Source organism: Pongo abelii, chromosome 11, assembly GCF_028885655.2.
Source record: "Pongo abelii isolate AG06213 chromosome 11, NHGRI_mPonAbe1-v2.0_pri, whole genome shotgun sequence".
Classification (NCBI taxonomy): Eukaryota; Metazoa; Chordata; class Mammalia; order Primates; family Hominidae; genus Pongo; species Pongo abelii.
The window spans coordinates 19,499,828-19,517,298 of record NC_071996.2 but is presented as its reverse complement, the minus strand read 5'-3'; the positions used below and the strand labels follow the sequence as shown (position 1 = coordinate 19,517,298).

Sequence of the window (17,471 nt, the reverse complement as noted above, 5' to 3'; positions counted from 1 at the left end):
CCCAGCTACTTGGGAGGCTGAGGCAGGAGAATTGATTGACACCGGGAGGTGGAGGTCATGGTGAGTCGAGATCGCGCCATTGCACTCCAGCCTGGGCAACAAGAGCGAAACTCCATCTAAAAAAAAAAAAAAAAAAAAGAAAGAAAGGCTTGGCTTGAACCCATGGCACACACGTGTGTCTTTCCCACCCAGAGAAGATGAAGGCCATTTCGTCACCTGACCTCCTCTTGCTTTTGCCCACCATGGGTCATAGTTACAGGGGTGAAAATTTCTCTGCATGAAGAAGAAAGGAAAAAAAGGGGTAAAACTGCATTTTGGTGAAAAGGATTCTGTATCAGCAAGGAGGTGTTTTCACTGAGATCCTGGCTCTCCACCAGTTTGTGTTTATTCATGCAATCCACCCAACATCTGCTGGGCACCACCCCTGAGCTAGGCAGTGCGGGGGACACAGAGTTGGCTAAGGTGACATGCTGGGTTGTGGGGGCTTCCCTTGAGGGATGGACCCTGTGGTGTGACAGAGAGACATGGGCCTCAAACGGCCTCCCAGGGTTGTTGAAGATGCAGACACGCATGGGAAAATACCTCGAAACGGGAACCTGTCCTCCAAGGAGTGATGAGCTGAGCTCTTAGAAGTAACAGCTGGCATTCACACTGTGCTCTAGTTCACATTAGGTTCGTAGGCAGGCAAGACAGATCCGAGGGCGGGGCAGGGCACATGCCTGGGTACCTGAAGTGGCAGGATGAATGGGGACTGCAAGGGAGTGTTGAGTGTCCCTGTAGTGTGAGGCCTGGCAGTGTCTTCCTCATAGCAGCCTCAGGGCCTGTGTCCCATGGAGCACAGCCTCTCCCAGCTCAGGAAAGGGCCAGAAGGCTGGTGATCACACTCCTAGCAGCAGGCTGCTGGGGACTAAAGGCTGCATCTCACAGCCCCCAGGGCCTGGAGTCTGGCGGAGAAGCCCACAGCCTGAATCAGCTCGCTAGCCGTGTTGTCTTTGGTTGGGGACAATGTGTGGAAAGGCACTGGGGAAGCCAGGGGAGTGTGTGCTCATCCCCCTACCTCCCTGAACACCTGCCTGGGAGCTCGGGCCAGTGAGGGCTGGTCCTGGGCCCAGCACCCTTCAGCTAGGCAACCAGACACTGCTAGGGTCCTGCCCTGCAAATGAGACAGCTGCGTCTTCCCTCCTCACTGCAGCCCCCCTCGGTGTCCATGAGGCCCTGAGATGCCTGTTTCCTTTGCCAGGTCCCTGGGTGGCTCTCGCCAGGAAAAGGCTGAGCAAAGGCAGTGGGGGAAGGGCCTTGGCTGCCACCCCTTCTGCCCCCTGCATCTTCTGGGTGTGCTGCCTGCTGGGTGCAGGAAGCGGGGGTCCACTCCGGGTTCCTGGTTCTGGGATTGCTGTTGTGTCCTCAGCCTACTGCAGCCCCAGCTGCCTCGTTTCTTGGGGTAAGATCCCAGTGCTGGGTGCATGAATACAACAAGAATGACAGCACTCAGCCTCAAGGATGCCTGCCCTGCACAGCGGCTGCCCGGAGGCCGGCCCACCTTCACAGTCCCACTTTACAGGCAGGACAAGAGCCTATGAGAGGGACAGCCTCTGCCTGCCGGCACACAGTGGCAGCCTGGGCACTCAGTGATTGCATTGGGCAAAGAAGCTTGTGCTGGTTGCAGTGCTGGTCTCGGTCAGGTTCCGTGCCTGTGGCCGATCCATCGCCAGCACGCACAAGGCTGAGCCCTTGGTGGCACCACCAATCTGCCCACCTATCTGGGAGGCTAGGGGCTCCCTCCGTGCCTTCGAGGTAGGAAGGGGTGGGTGTCTTCAGGGCACTGGTTGTTCCAAAAGACTGGCTGTGGGCCCTGGGAGATGGCCTTGGGTTTGGGAAGCCCACGGGGGCACTGTGAGGGTGCAGAGGGGAAACAAGAAGTGTCTGAAGGGAAACTTCAGAAGCGTCTGTATGTCTCTCCTTCTCTCCAGATTCTGAGAGAATGAAGGCTCTTTAGGGTGACCATCCTACCGAGGAAGGCCAGGGGCAGGAGGGGCATGGGGCAGGGGCGCGGCTTCCCACAGGCGCCTGGGGAGAAGGGACCGGTCACATCTGGGGATAGGTCAGGATCATCGGAAGGACCGGTGCGCTATGCACACAGGGAACACATGTCCTGCTTCCAATTCTCAGCAACAGTGTAAACATGGCAAGGTCTTCATCAAAATACAAAAGGAAAACTTGACAAGTAACTTCCTGGTGCTTTGGTGGTGCTATGCTTGTGACCACCACACTGAGGTCAAGCGATCTGGATTCTAATCGTGTCTCTACCCTAAGCCTGCCTTGCATCTGATGCACTGTGGCAGGGCTGGCAAAAGCACAGCCTTAGCACTCATAACATTAGGGCCTGCCTGTGCTTGTGGCAGGCGTCGCTAATCCACCCCAGAGCACTGTTAGGCTGCACTGACAGGCAGCCTGGGGACCCTTCTCAACACGCTGCTTTGGGGGAAACGACTGAGGTTTTACAGCATGAGGTTGCTCATGGCCGGGCAGGAGCCACTCTTTGGATCCTTCAGGCCCCAGCAGCCTGCCTGGCAGGGGCAGGCCCTTTGGAGATGCTGAACGGCTGCGCAGTGGGGCTGGTCAGGTTCCTTGTTTCATGCAGTGAGGATAATTCTTGCCTTGCTACAACTGAATCGCAGGTTCCCTCTAAGGTGGCCACGAGGGAGCAATTGTCCATTGTCATAGCTGCTTCAAGCACAGCAGTGCAGATGGGGCTCAGACCTGTTTGTTGCAGGTAGACTAGTGGCACGGATGGCAATAACTGCTAACACATGGGTGCTTCCTTCAAGCCAGGGCCTGCCTGAGTGGTTTTCCTGTGTGCTCCACTAAATGGGACGATGTCCATGAGAGACAGGAAACAAGGCGCGGAGAGGTGAAGCAACTTGCTAAGGTTCTGTGGAGGCAGGAGGGCAGGTAGAGAGGTATGTGTAGGGGTCCACGCTTGCCTTCTCCCAGGTCACCAGGGCCTTGTCCAAGCACCCAGACCTTTCTGACCAAAATGGTGCTGATGCTGGCCCGGCTGCTCAGGTCAGAGCCCTGGGCCAGGCCCCAGCTTGTCTGACTTGGTGGGGAGGAGGGAGAGGGGTGGGGATTGGGTGGGGTGCAGGACTGCGGCTGAATGTGGCTGCCAGCCTGGGGGGCGGTTCCCGGGCTGGGATCCGGGCACAGCTCGGGTTTCTCTAGGGGAGGTTTGTGCCTGCACTTAGCAAGAGCATTGTTCCCAACGAGAAGGGCTTTTTATGTGGGTTCCCTGGGAAATCAGACAAATCGAGGCTCCCCGCCGTGTGTCCGCACTCCCTGCAGGCTGGTGGGAGATGCCTGCCCATTTCTTAGCACTGGAGAAAAACACGCTTATAAACAAAACAAGACAAAACAAAACAATGTTATTGTTTCCTCTCCTCCTTTGATTTTAAAAGTAATACATGCTCTTTGCAGAGACTTTGGAAAATACAGAAGAGAATAAAGAGCAAGTGACGCCAAGCAGTAAGCCCCCAGCCTGAACTGACTGTGGGGGCAACCTCTGGCACACAGGAGCGAACTCCCCGTGAGCTGACCTTTCTGACCCATCCATTAGGGCCTGGTCGGAGCCAACCGTGGGAAAAGGCTGCCGGCAGGGCCTGGGAGGGGCAGGCATTGTCCCACACCCCTCCCACCTCGTAAATCCTTCTCAGCCGGAGCCTGCAATGCCCCGTGGGAAGATTGATGGGGACATTGAGCCTGTCGGCTGTCCCTGCCCTGGGACACTTGTGATTTAATTCCTGCCCAACCCGAGGGAGCTTCTGAAGCTGTTCTTTGCAAAACAATACCATTCCTGACCCTGAGAAGGAGGAGAGTGGAGAGCTTGGGTCACCCTGCAAGGTGACATGTAAGGTCAGGGGTGGCCGGAGGCCAGAGCCTAGCTGATCTGTCTGGCGGGAGGCATCTCTGAATGACGAAACATTTACCTTCCTGCCATCATTCAGACCATCCCTGTGGAGGAGGGCAAGGGGTGCAGAAGGACTCCCCATAAATAGGGGGATGGATGCTCCCACCCCAGAGCAGGACACGTCTCTTCCAGCCTCCTGTCTGTGCTGTTGCAGATTTGGAAGAATCTCCCAGAATCTCAGGGAAGGCAAATTTGCACATTGAAAATGCCTCCACTTCTGGTCTCTGCAGGGAGAGACTGGAATCTATAGGCTTCTTCTCCAGGAGGGGCTGGGGTCTGAGGAAGGGCTGGCTCCTTGGAGCCAGGTAGACTCACGTTCTGGACCCGATGGCCACTTTCTAGCCCCGTGGGCTTGGGCTACTTCCTTTCCTCCGTGAGCTTCAGTCATCTCATCTGTAAAATGGGAATGACCACCACGCTGCCTTCATATGGGAGGCTCCAGGCCCATAGGAGATGGCACAGTGCCCCGCCCATGCAGCCTTCGGACCCCAGCAGTTGCAATATTATCTACATGTCTCATTGGCAAACACATGATCTCATTTCATCCCATCGTACTGCTGGACAGGAATCCTCAGTCCCCGTGGATGGATGAGGAAAATGAATCTCAGAGAGTTGGAGCCGCTTGCCCAAGGTTCCGTGGTCAAGACTCAGGTCAGGCTTGAACCTGGGTCTGGTGACCTCAAGCCCTCACCTCTTACCCCCTCAGGATTGAATCTTCTTTTTCTTCACTGGCCTGTGGCCTGGTTGGCCTCCCAGGTGGCCCCCAGCCCCGTGACTCCACCTCCTGTAACTTGCACGGCAGTGGTGGGCTTGCTAGTCTCGTGGCCTGATGCGCAGGTGGCGGGGCAGGGTGGTGAAGAAGCTCGCGGCCTGCTCAGCTGCACACAGTGGTCCGGGGCCGCCCACCACCCCAGCTCGCCACAGGCCACACGGTCACATCACTGTGTGGCTGCCCCGGCCAAGCTCACCGTCCTCCTTCTCTGGTCCCTCCACCCTGCCTCTTCTGTTCCTAAAGTCTGTGACCTCAACTGTCCTCAGAGTTCTTGGGATGCCCTGGCAGGCGGGCAGATGGTTAGGGGTGGGCTGCCTGCTCCACTTGACCATGGAAACTTGCAGTCACCTCTGTGGGGCATCCTTTTCTCCCTCCTCCAAGATGGCTTTTCATCCTAGGAGTGAAGTTGTTCTGGGAGGTGCGCTTGTCAGGAAATAACAGCCTCTCAGCAGAGGGCAGCTCTTTGGGGCCCACATCAGAGTCCCCATTTCCCTGGCCTGGTGTCCTTCCCACGATGGCTGTGGCCCCTCCAGGGATGGCTCCAGGACTGGCCTTGAGTGCTGGTCCTGAAAAGCTCCCCCAAAAGCCTGGCGGGCCAGGGGCTGCAGATAAATTCACAGCCTAGCGGGGCTGGGGATCCAGAAGTGTTCCCCCACGCCTGGGCAGGCTTCCTCTCAGACCTCTGGCTACCAGTGGCTGTACGCCCACGGGAGGAGGGGAGTCCTCTGCTCTCCACAGGCGCTTTGTCTTCTTAAATATAGGGGACACATATAGTTCTTCATTATCTTTAAAAATATATGTAGCAAGAAACTGTATACAGGGTCTTGTGTGTTAGTTAAAGGCATGACAATGACATAGACACGGCTGCCTCTGATTGTCATGGGTGTAAGGAGACACAGCTGGGGGACAATGTGGGGATGTGAGATCTGAATCTGAAACTGACTTCTGGCACTGACTACCTGTGTGGCCTTGGAAAGGTCACAGCTGCTCACACCTGTGTCAGCTGAAAATGGGTACACCAAAGGTTCAGGGCATTGTCGAGTAATAGGTCCTAAGACACCTGCAGAGCTTTTCTGTTTTTTGGCTGGGTGGGGGAACATCTTGGCCTGTGTATGCTTGTGAGTAGCGGGCACCCAAGGTGCGTGAAGACGCAGGTGCTGGGTGGCTAATGTGGTGTTTGTCACCTGAGTATTAGTAGCCACCCTGCAGTAGGGTCATCCGGCCCAGCCTTGGTGATGTCCCTGTCTCAAGGCACCTTTGATTTCTGCCAGCAGCAGGGAGGGCCATGCTGTCTCCAGGGGCTCCAGTGTGCTGGGCGCCAACCTCGGGTGTTTCTCACTTGGCGGCTGAGGAGGGCCCCCGCGGTGTTCCTAGCCGGCCATCTGCTCAGGTGCTCACTCTGTCTGATGCTCAAGGATAGCTTGGCACAAGAATGGAATAAGCGCTGCCTTTGCCCGGTCTTTCTGGACGCTACTTCCTGGGCCCCTTTCCCATCACTTGCCACCTCCCTGCTGTCCTTCAGAGCATGGCAGATCACACAGTGGCCATTCTCCCGTGACACCTCCTTGCAGCCATTGCTCTGCTCCTTGGGGGCTTGGAGTGTCTGGCCTTGGCCATAAATTACACACATCTAGTAATTTTATGAGAATTTATGAACTCCTCTTTCGGCTGTGAACACACAACTCCCTTTTTCCTCCACTGGAGCTGTGAGGTTGGCAGGCTGCACCCAGCTTCATTAATTCCCAGAATGTCAGCAGAACTTGTTGGGATAAGTGAAGACTCAAATATGCAGTTAAGAAATGGGAGAAGGCCATGGAGGCTTCATGGGGAGATGGGGCGCAGCGTGCCGAGGGGACGCGCGTGTCTGTGTGCTGCATGTGCTGCAGGGGCCTGGATGCAGCAGGCTGGGGCTTCAGGACTAAGGTCCATGTGGCTGGGAGTGAGCCATGGAGGGTAGAGTGTGTGTGTCACCCCGCCCACCTGGGCTGCAGCTGCCTGCCGCCCTGCGCCCTGCGTTCTTACATGGGAATGTCATTTCTCTTGCTTCCTTCCCCTCATCTGTGCAGTCTGTTCTGTGGTTTCACACCTATGGCTGCCTTGAAGCTTGAAGAAGGTAAATGAGGGCTGCGGTGGGACCCTGCGGTGGCACCGTGGCCGTGTTGGGGGTCCTGTTCCTGTCTGACACCCGGCAGTTTTTGTCTGCTGGCGTGGGGTTAGGGGAAGCCAGGGCTGGAGGAGCCACTTGCACCTCGGGTCTCTGTGGGTATCTGGTAAGGTTGTGGGGACTGGGGCCCAGGAAGGCTCTAGGGTTCTAGTGAAAGGAAGGGCCTGGAATCACTCACCCCCTACTGCTGTCCCCTCTGGCTGCACCCCCAGAATTGTCCTTTGCACTGTGTGTAATTCTTAGATTCCTGTCCCATTTCCCAGTTCTGGGGGGAGCCCTGAGTGAGCATGTGCAGAGTGGTGGTCTGCATAGCAGTTGCTCAACGTTCCTTTATTGGATGCGATGCCAGAGGCATTACCTGAGTTCAGTTCCCTTCAGCAACATCCACCAAGGCCCTCCTGGGGCTCCTCCTGTGTCAAAGGCGTCATCCCCCACTCCCCCCGCCCCCCCCACACACAGCCCCTGCCAATCTGCATGGTACCTACCGGCTGTTCAACGCACCTCCTTGAGACCCTGCCCAAGCCACAGACAGGAATTTGGAAAGAGTTTTCCAGGGCCTTCCCGAGCTTGCTCTTTCCCACTGTCTTCAGCATTTCCTCCTAGGCTGGGTTCCTCCAGTCCTCCACGGCTGTCCCAGGGATGTGTCTCAGATTCAAGTTGGAGCACGTTCCTCCTGGAGGCTAAAGCCTGCCGTGGCTCCCCACTGCCCTCAGGGTGAAGCCTGTGCTCCCTTCCCAGCTGCAGGTCTTGGCCTTTCCATTCTCCCGCTCCTCTCACACCTTCTGCTGCAGCCAAGCAAGCTGTGGGGTTCACTGAACTGGGGAGACTGCTCTGTCCCCTGACCCTTCACTCACACCGTCCTCTCTTCCTGCAGGACTTCGTAATCTGAAGAGCTCATCCTGGTGCTACACTTCTCTTGGAACCCTCTCCTGGTCCTCCCGGCAGGCTGGGTGCCCACCTTTTGTGCCCTGCTGGGTTTTTGCAGACACCACTGCTGCCCCCGGGCATGCTGGCACATTTCCTCACTTGCTGGTGTGTCTCCCACAGGGCCCTGAGCTCCTTGAGGCGTCTCGGTGTCTCTGGAGCAAGCTGTGGGGCTTACACACACTTGGACACACGCATTGTCTGGCCCTCCATCCACTGCACAGACTCCAGCAGGGCCCACAGAGTGCTTGGGCAGTGCCTGGCCTCCCCTAGCAGTGGGCAGAGCTGCGGCAGGGCTGCGGGCAGAGGCAGCGGGAGTACCAAGGGCAGTGAGGGAGGTGCAGGCAGGGCAGGCTGGGGCTGCTGGGCCCCGACAAGCACTGTGGAATATTTGTGGCTGCCTAGGCTTTGAGTGGTGGTTGGAGAGGAATTGTAAGCATGCGTGCCGTGTAAACACATGTCACACTGAAATGCGCTGATGGGTGGGGAGTGCTGGGATGAGGCTGTGTGGCCTCCCTCTCTGGCCCTCTGCTTTTGGGGGAAGTCTAACCAGACAGCAGAGGCCCAGGTGAAAGCTTTTCTTCCAGGAGATGATGGGTACTGGTTATGGGTTAGGCCCGGCTAGGCACAGGGCTGGGCATGGGGCAGGTGTACCCACCCGGCACCCCTGTGGGGAATCCCGTCCACTTGCCACTCTGCTGAGAGGGGAAGTGGAAGCTCCCACAGGTCAGGAGAGGTGGGACCAAGGTTCACACCTGGCTGTGTCTCTTGTCCAGCCTGGAGACTTTCCCTCAGACCACACCACACCTGGCTGAAGAGGAGCTGACTGTGGAGCCAGCCTCCGTCACTCCCCGTGATAGTGCATACCCTCAGGAACCATGTGCAGTAGAGGGGCTCTGAGCCATCGGTCCTGGAGACCCTGCTTCTAAGGGGGTGCCCCCGTCCCTGGCTGGACTGCCAGGAAGGAGGGCGCCTGTCTCTCATCCAAGGAGCAAGGTAGGTGGGTGGGGGAGAGGGGGTGGAGGCACAGGTGGTGCAGGGGAGGTGGTGTATGTGGCTTCTGGGCTGGCATGCCAGGGACATCGCAGGGCAGCTGGCGCTGGGGAAGGTGGCAGGAAAGCAGCGAGCTTTTGCATTTCATCCAGCTTATCCATTTTAAAGCCGGGACTCCATTTCTGTTTGCCGTGTAGACTTTCTCACCGCACCCCATACCCTCCCCTCCCTCCCCTCTCACCCTGTTGAGTCCAGAGTGTCGCCCCCAGCAGCGCTGGCTCAGGAGGCTGCCAGCGAGCCGTGCATGGGCCCAGGAAGGCCGTAAATCAAGCACGGCGGCGCACTCTCCATCTTGAGGAATTTGGAGGAAAAACAGATGGTTGTAGCTGGGCGACATTTACTTTCTGTCTGTCAATATTTGAGAGGTTTTATTACTTTGCAGTGCCAGGTTTTAGAATAAATTAAATGGCTAATGGAAATATTAAAATAGAATTAATTTAACTAAACAAATACAACTGGGAGAGTCAGTACGATTTGTTTAGAAGTTACTAAATTTATTTTCAAAATGAAGCCTCAGGGAAGGAAATAATTCCTTACCCCCTTGGGTCGGACCTCAGCCAGACAGACTTCACCAGGCACTCTCTGGGGGCCACGACCTGGGCTGGTGTCAGGCAGCAGCAGGGCTGGCCTGGACAAGCCTGCCCGGGTGCTCACAGCCTGGCAGGGGAGACACGCACGAGCCCCAGCCTTGCCTGGGCTCCCATCAGGGACTTGCCAAGCACATGCGCAGGACTGGGAGGTGGCTCTGGGGAGGCTGGACTCTGCCTGCCACATCTCCGTCCCATCCCCCAGTCCCTAAGCGCCTGAGGTTAAAGATTCAGAGGATACTTCCGTCCTATCCCTGCCTTCGGTGAGCTCACAATTGAGGGAGGGAAGCAAGAAGTTAACAGGTAACAGGCAAGATGCAGTCAAATGCCTGTAGCATTCTAGTGATGCTAGAGACATGCTCAGGGTGTGTTGGGAGAGCGTAGGCCAAGTTTTTTGTTTGTTTTTTATTAAAGAAATATTGATTTGGTGCCCATTTTAATGCTTTGAGACAAATATGGAAGCAATTCTTTGCCCAACAGCACTAACTGCCTCATGATGGCCCTGCCTTTTTGCCAGAAACTCCACCATTAGAAAGTCTTTTCTTAGACTACAGCATTGCCCTCTGTGTGTCTTTTACAATGCAACTGGTGAAACCATCCACGTCCCCACCCTAATGCTTTCTTTCCTCAGAAACAGAGAGGTGGGCCCTAGAGGCTGTGGTTCTTGAGAGGGGGTGAAGGTGCAGAGTGGGGAGGTGGCAGTCCAGAAGGTGGGAGAGAACTGGCCTTCATCAAGGGCGGTCCAGGGCGTCTTTATTTATCACTCACGCAGTCCTGCCCTGGGCTGGGGTGCTGGGAGGGCCCAGTGACGTCTTCAGACTTCATCCCACATGGATGAGGACCCATGGGCAAGTGGGCCAGGGCAGGGAGACCTGACTCACCCTCCAGGAAGACGAAGAGCCCTGCTACTCTGGGCCTGGGGCACTTCAGGCACTCAGGATCACCCTCAACAGTCCTGGAGGGGCCTGGGCCTTCCTGTTTCTCCGGCACACTGCTGCCCCTTTGGGGAAGGACCCAGGAATGTGACTGGCCATCCTTGCCATGAGGTTGCAGGGCCTTCCTCCCAGGGACCCGCCCTCTCCTCTGGCCGGTGCCTTAGCACCTGACACCAGGCGAGGGACCCACTGGCTTTCTAGAGCGCCTTTGCCCTCAGTGTCCTGGCTGTCTGTCTCAGTCGCTTAGTGTCGCTATAACAAAACACCCAAGGATGGGTAACTGATGAAGAACAGACAGGTCTCCTCTGGCAGCTCTGGAGGCTGGAAGTCCAGAATCAAGGGGCTGGCAGGTTGGGAGCCTGGTGAGGGCTGCTCGCCACTTCCAGGATGGCGCCTGGTGCTGAGTCATCTGGAGGCGAGGCACGCTGTGTGCCCTGCAGCAGGTGGGAGAGTCAAGCCCTTTCATAAGCACAGTTAACCCCACTCGAGGAGGAGGAGCCCCCCCAGCCTGGTCACCTCTTAAAGGCCCCACCTCTTGACAGGTTCAAGCGTATTGGCAATATCTGTACTTTGGACGGGACATGTTCAAACCATTGTGTCCCCCAACCTTGATTTATTCTGATGGCAGACCTTAAGCGATTGCCTGGCTCTCGGCACTCGCTGGCCACTCAGCTCTTATTCCTCATCATGCACGTATGCCTGCTTCTGGCTGTGGCACTGCCACCTGGCCTCCACCAGGTTGGGCTCCTGTCCTTGCCCCTGCTGCTCACAGCCGAGGTCTGCAGCAGCATCTCCTGCCATCAGCCCAGCCTGCGAGGGCCTCCAAGAGTGCGCCGCTCACCATTGGGGCCTTCTTACGGGGGTGCGGGGCATCCCCCAGCCCTTCCTGGGAACATGGAATATGGTGGGTTTCCTTCCTATGCAGCCCATCTGCTCTAGTAGGCCCACTTCTGAGAGCCTCTGCTGTCTGCTGTGGTAATGCTGGCATTTCCGCTTCTCACAGGCCCTCGCTTCTTGCAAGCTTGCAGGAGCCAGGAGCCACAAGCATGAGCTCTGTAACCCGGGTCCTTTCAGGAGGCTAAAGCCCTCCACGCCAGCACTTCTTTCCTTACCCGTGGTTCTGAACCTTGATGCGGCACCCCCAAATGGGCATGTATTCCCCTGCTACGGCATCTCCCCTAGCCCTGCAGCTCTCTGGGAACACAGGGAGGTGATCTCGTTCTTCCTCTCACAGACCAGCACCTTCCCACTGGGGTGTGCCAACTGTGATGCTGGTTGTAGGAGGGAGGGGGCATTTGTCTCCTCTGGCACCGCCTGGAACCTGCCTCATTTGAGCCGCTGCAGGGGCTTCAGTCAGTTGGGGCACTGTCTCCTCATAGGGGAGTGGGCTGCCCTGCCCTCTCCTCTTGGCGGATTCCAGGATCTAGGAGTTGCACCTCTAAGTGTCCACATCCCTGGCCTCGAGTCCCATTCTTTGCACACTGGAGCCCTGAATGTGTTGTGGGGAGCATGCCCGGGCTAGAATTCCATCTTTTCTGAAGTGTGGTGCTTGTGCAGTTGGGTCCTGAGCTCACTCTCTGCTCTCTGTCCTTGGATCAGATTAGGGCTTCCCTCAGTGCTGTCAGGGAGGCCCCTGAGATTTCACCTTGTGCCTTGAATGGGTCATTGATCACCCTAAGCCTGTTTTCATTTTCAGTGAATTGGTGACCTCAGCCAAGTGCTGTCCAGTTCCCTGGTCCTATGTGACTACCTCTCTCAGGGCCAGCGATGCTGCCCTGGCCCCTGCATCCTCCTCTGCAGGTCTCCCAGCCCTGCTCATCATGGGCACGATTCACCCTTTATGCCTTGGCAGCACCTAGAGCTCTCCGGTCTCCATCTCCCAGGAGTGGCGGGTCTCCATTGCCCCTGGGCTGGTCAGAAAGCTGGCTCCAACATCTGCCTTTGGAATCAGCTTCCCAGGTCCGCTGCCAGAGCTGACTGTCCTAAGGTGGGTTTCCTGGAAACAGATGCAGAGCTGGAGAGTTGGGTGGGGTGATTTCAGAAGGTATCTCTGCAGGGAAGCTGGCTGTGGGGCTGGGCAGAGGGAGGCTCTGGGCAGTTGAACTGAGGCTTTGGCTGGTCCTATGGCACTGAGAGTGGGGACAGCCCCCCAGAGCTGCGCCTCGTGAATGCAAAGGGCTAGGCCTTTGGACTGCTCACCAGGCAGCCATGGGCCTGCAGACCAGCTCTGGAAGGGGCTGCAATCTCGGGCAAGGGGCTGCCGGCAAGGCATGCTTCCCACCTTCCCAAGCAGCTGGCTGGCACGGGCTCGCAGGAGAGGAGCTGCTCTCTAGATGCCGGAGAGTGGCTCACTTCCAGGAGGAGGAAGGGTCCAGCTTGTCCACTGCTGCTGAGGAGCAAGTGAGATGTGGACTGGGACTGTCCCTTGCTCCAGGGGAGGGGTGGGGCTGGGCACCTGAGCGGAGAGGGGTTTGGAGCAGGTCACCCCAGATGCTGAAGGCTGGTTGTGGGTGTCCTCTGTGCATTATGTAGGGGCCTTGCCCAAGCTTGGGCTTCAGTGGACAGGACAACGCTTTCCTTTTGTCTCCCTTTATGTTCCTCTCTCCAGCCCACACATTCCAGGAAGGTGGGGGAGGAGGAAAGGCAGAACAAAGCTGCCAGGGCCAAAGAACATCATGGTCTTAACTGAAGTGTTCAAAGAAACAATCCTGTCGGATTTGAAGCTGTAAACAAAGCAAGCTTGCACTCTCCCCGCCCTCTCGTTTACCCGCGTTATCATCCTTCCCGCCTCCCGCCTCCCTCCTGTCCATGCACTCCTCCAGCTGTCTGCACGGGCCTGTCTGCAGCTAGCAGCCAGCTCAGTGGGGGAGAGGCTGAGCTTCCATGGGCGCGGGCGCTGGCTCTCCCTTCCCCGGGCTGGACCCAGCCTGTCTGAACGATGGCACAGCTCCAGCTTTCCTTAAATCAAGACAGGAAAATATTTTGGAAAGGGGCTGAATAGAACTTAATTTGCCATGTGGTTGGAATTAACAGAGAGCACTTCCCACCAGCCTTTGAAGGGCTTGGTGGTTGAGGCCTTGCTCTCTCTGCCTTAGTTCAAAGCCTCGTCGTCAGGGCCTGTGGACATCCCAGGCTGGGCCGGAGCCCGTACAGCACATTGTGGGTAAGTGTTTGCCTTCAGTGGCTACACTGAGGGGCAGCCGGAGCCCTGGAAAGCCTTCCTCCTCACGCTGGCAACGCCTCCCTGAACTTGCAGGAGCAAGAGCTCGGGGCTCAGTTTCTCCAGGAAGGCAGACATCATAGAGAGGTGTCCAGGGACCCCGGTGAGTGTGACTCACTGGGGCCTCAATCCAGACACTCTGGTTTCCTCTGTCTTGCTCACGTCTTGCTCCCAAACAGCTAGGAGCCCCATGCAGCTCGCAGGGGAAAAGAGATGTGGCGAGGAGAAGGGGGCACTGCAGAGAGCACTGGTCAGTGTCATTAAAAACTCATCCACACACACTTTAAAGCCCTGTGATATTCCGCCTTAGGGATCCACTGTTGTGCACCGACCCACCTCCTGCTGCTGGGGGTTCCGGCCGCTTCAAGACCCGAACATGTAATCACCTCTTAGATGAGGTTCCTGGAGGCGAGCCTGCTGTGGTGAGGCATGAGTGCCATCGCTGTGAACCTCACATGGCTGTGAGTTGCACACTCCACCTTGGCAGCTGAGCGCCACCTCAGCGTCCCCGCCCGGGAAGTCTGGCCCACTGAGCCTAGTCTGCCATGGTGGAGAGCCTGGCCATGTCTCCGTGCTGCCGCGGCCCCTGAGGGAGGGGATCTGTGAGCCCCAGAGCCTCGGTAGCCGGGGGTGAAGATGTCATGCGTGGTAAGATGATATTGCAGACACCAGGGACCCCTGCCTGTCAGTGAGGAACCCGCCAGGCCACCATCAGCTCTCTGGAGCCCAGCCCAGGCTTCTGCCTTCTCTCTGGAACAGTCTGGGGGTCCTTTCTACCCCAACAGCGTTCTGAGAGCTGTGGAGTCTGGCTGGTGCCAGGGACCCCGCCCATTGCATACATCAGGCACGTGTGCAAAGGGAAGCCCCCTCCTTGGGGTGTGTGCGTGTCACCCCAAGAGTCCAGCTTGTTCTCTCACTCTGACCGACCCCGCCGCCCTGGGTCCCAGTGCAATGAGTCTCCTTTCTGGGCACAGAGTGTGGGAACCAGTGGGTCCCTGCTCCTCTCCCTCACCCTCCAGTTCATCTTGTGGGTGTCCCAAATATGTGTGAGGGTCCAAGCACCCAGTTTTAGGCCCAGGGTCAGTTCAGACAGGTCAGGGCCCTGAGGGGATGGTGGAGCCCTAGACTCTGACACATGGCCTGATCATGGTCCGGGAGTGTGTCCTGGATGACTGCAAATTGGTGATTCCCATGGGGATGGTGCTCACCCCCACAGAGAGGGAGTCCCAGACACAGAACCAGAAGGTGAGCCGGGGAGGAGAGGATGAGCTTGGCACAGGCTGGGCGCCCAGGCTGCTGAACATCCCCATGGCTGAGCTTAGGGGCAGAGGACACTCGTGCAGGCCTGTGTGGACCCCTGAGTCCAGGGAGGCTCCTCATGGGGCCCTGTCAGAGTGTCCCTGCACACGAGACCTGCATATCCTCCCCAGTTTCTGGAGACCAGGCCTGAGGAGGGGTGGGCAGTGTCAGCACGGGGGTCAGGACTTCAGCACCCTGGGAGCCTGTAAGCAGGAATGCAGAGTGGGCAGGGAGGGCGATGGCCAGGGGAAGCAGGCGTGGACCCGTCTCAGGCACAGCTGGCCTTGTGAGCCCCTGACAGGGCAGAGTTCTTTACCTCAGCTTTGTGACCACAGGCAACTCAGTTCCTCATCTGTGACGTGGAATGAGACTCATGGGGTGTTAGGAGAATTAAGAAAGAGGACAGGTTTGGAAGCTGCCTGACAGCTGGAGACACCCCACCTGGCTCCTTCCTTCCTGTGGTGACATCTCAGAGTCCCCCACCCCCTTTCCCTCTCCTTAGGACCAGGGACCCAGGACTCTCATGCTGTTGCTGCCCTGTCCTAGGGAGGCCGATGGCCGTGTCTGATGGTCTCCCCCTGAGCACATGAGTCCCTCTGGGGAGACCTCTTAGACACAGATAACAGCTGCCATTTGGAAACCATAAGCAATTACACTAAATGCCTGCTGTGCTGGTTAAATAAGCTGCTGCGATGCCATGCTGAACTGCGTTTGCACGTGATGCTGTTTGATTTAGTTCCTATAACAATCCTGCCAGGTGCATGTTATCTTCCCTGCTTCATGGATGAAGGAACCAGAGAGTCCAGAGAGGCTAAGGAACTTTCCATAGGCTGCATAGCTACTTACAGGTGGAGTTGAGATTTAAAGAGTTCCTTGATGCTGACCAGGGGCTGGCCACTTTCCTTCAGAGTGAGACCCTGGGCTGCACCAGGATTCAGACAGGGCTCTGCCTTTCACTAACTGTGATGTGCCCTTGAGCACATCAGGTGACCTTTCTGTGCCTCAGTTTCCTCATCAAGGACACGGGATTCTTGGGACTGCGTGAGTTAACGCAGGTAAAGTGCTTACAACAGTGCCTGGTGCACAGGAAGCGCTCATCTCATTCAGCCCTTGCTGCTCTTTAGGACTAGGATCTCAGGTTGTTTTTTTCTGCAGCAAAAAGCCTGGTGAGTGAGCTCACTGAGCCCCTATGGTTTGAGCTGAGCAAACAGGTGAGAAAAGTTCGGTCAACACCATGTGCTGGGTAAGGGCTGGGCCGCCTGAGCACAGGTTTTCGTGGAGTCCTCTGTGGGCTGGTGGAGGCGAGGAGGGGGCTTCTGGGGTAATCCTGAGGGATTGGGGTCAGGCCCAGAGCTGAGCCTCAACTCTCGGCTGGGAGTGCATGGATAGGGCACTGCTGGACAGAGCCTGGAGGGGCAGGCGTGGGGAAGCCCTGTCTTTCACCAGATCCTTGATTGTAGCTTACAAACGTGTTACTTGCTCTGCTAAACAATTTATTATACACTCCGTTCAAATGGTACTTTTTTTTTTTTTGAGACAGAGTCTCGCTCTGTCACCCACCCTGAAGTGCAATGGCGTGATCGCGGCTCACTGCAACCTCCGCCTCCCAGGTTCAAGCGATTCTCCTGCCTCAGCCTCCTGAGTAGCTGGGATTATAGGGGCCCGCCACCACGCCCGGCTAATTTTGTATTTTTAGTAGAGACAGGGTTTCTTCATGTTGGTCAGGCTGGTCTCGAACTCGTGACCTCGTGATCCACCCACCTTGGTCTCCCAAAGTGCTGGGATTACAAGCCTGAGCCACCATGGCTGGCCAGTACATTTCCTCTTTATTTTAAGACAGGGTACAGGGTTTTATTCTGTCACCCAGGCTGGAGTGCAGTGGCGTGATCACAACTCATTGCAGCCTCCACCTGCCAGACTCAAGTGATCCTCCCACTTCCACCTCCCAAATAGTTGGGAATACAGGTGTGCACCACCACGCTCAGCTAATTTTTAAATCTTTTGTAGCAATGGGGGTCTCACTGTGTTGCCCAGGCTGATCTCAAACTCCTAGGTTCAAGTGATCCTCCCACCTCAGCCTCCCAAAGTGTTGGGATTATAAGCGTGAGCCACTGCGCCCAGCCTCAAATTGTACATTTTCTTATTCCCGAAAAGATTTTGTTTAAAATATACAGTTGACCCTTGAACAACATGAGTTCATTTATATGAGGATTTTTTCCAGGTCTGCACCCCTGAGACAGCAAAGACCAACCCCCCTCCTCCTCAGTCTACTCAAAGTGAAGATGTGAGGATGAAGACCTTTATGATGATCCACATCCACTTAATGAATAATAAATATGTTTTCTCTTTATGATTTTCTTAATAACGGTTTCTTTTCTCTAGCTTACTTTATTGTAGGGATAGAGTATATAATATATAGAACATAGAAAATGTGTGTGAATTGACTGTGTGTGTTATCAGTAAGTCTCCTGGTCAACAATAGGGCATTTGTAGTTAAGTTTTGGGGGAGTCAAAAGTTATACACAAATTTTTTACTGTTAGAGGGGTTGGCAT

The 17,471-nt window shown here is 56.3% G+C and overlaps 1 long non-coding RNA gene across 3 annotated transcripts; it reads left to right on the top strand.

The window, feature by feature from the left end:
• The first annotated feature begins 8,333 nt into the window (after nucleotides 1-8,333).
• LOC134759576 (uncharacterized) lies at nucleotides 8,334-17,268 on the top strand. 3 transcript variants are annotated; one of them, XR_010135956.1, is made up of 4 exons: nucleotides 8,334-8,392; nucleotides 8,601-8,820; nucleotides 12,252-12,386; nucleotides 17,140-17,268. It is a non-coding gene; the product is annotated as an uncharacterized LOC134759576 (long non-coding RNA). The 3 variants fall into 3 exon arrangements; XR_010135957.1 differs by lacking the exon at nucleotides 12,252-12,386; XR_010135955.1 differs by lacking the exons at nucleotides 8,334-8,392; nucleotides 8,601-8,820; nucleotides 12,252-12,386 and adding an exon at nucleotides 13,426-16,528.
• The last annotated feature ends 203 nt before the right edge of the window (nucleotides 17,269-17,471 follow it).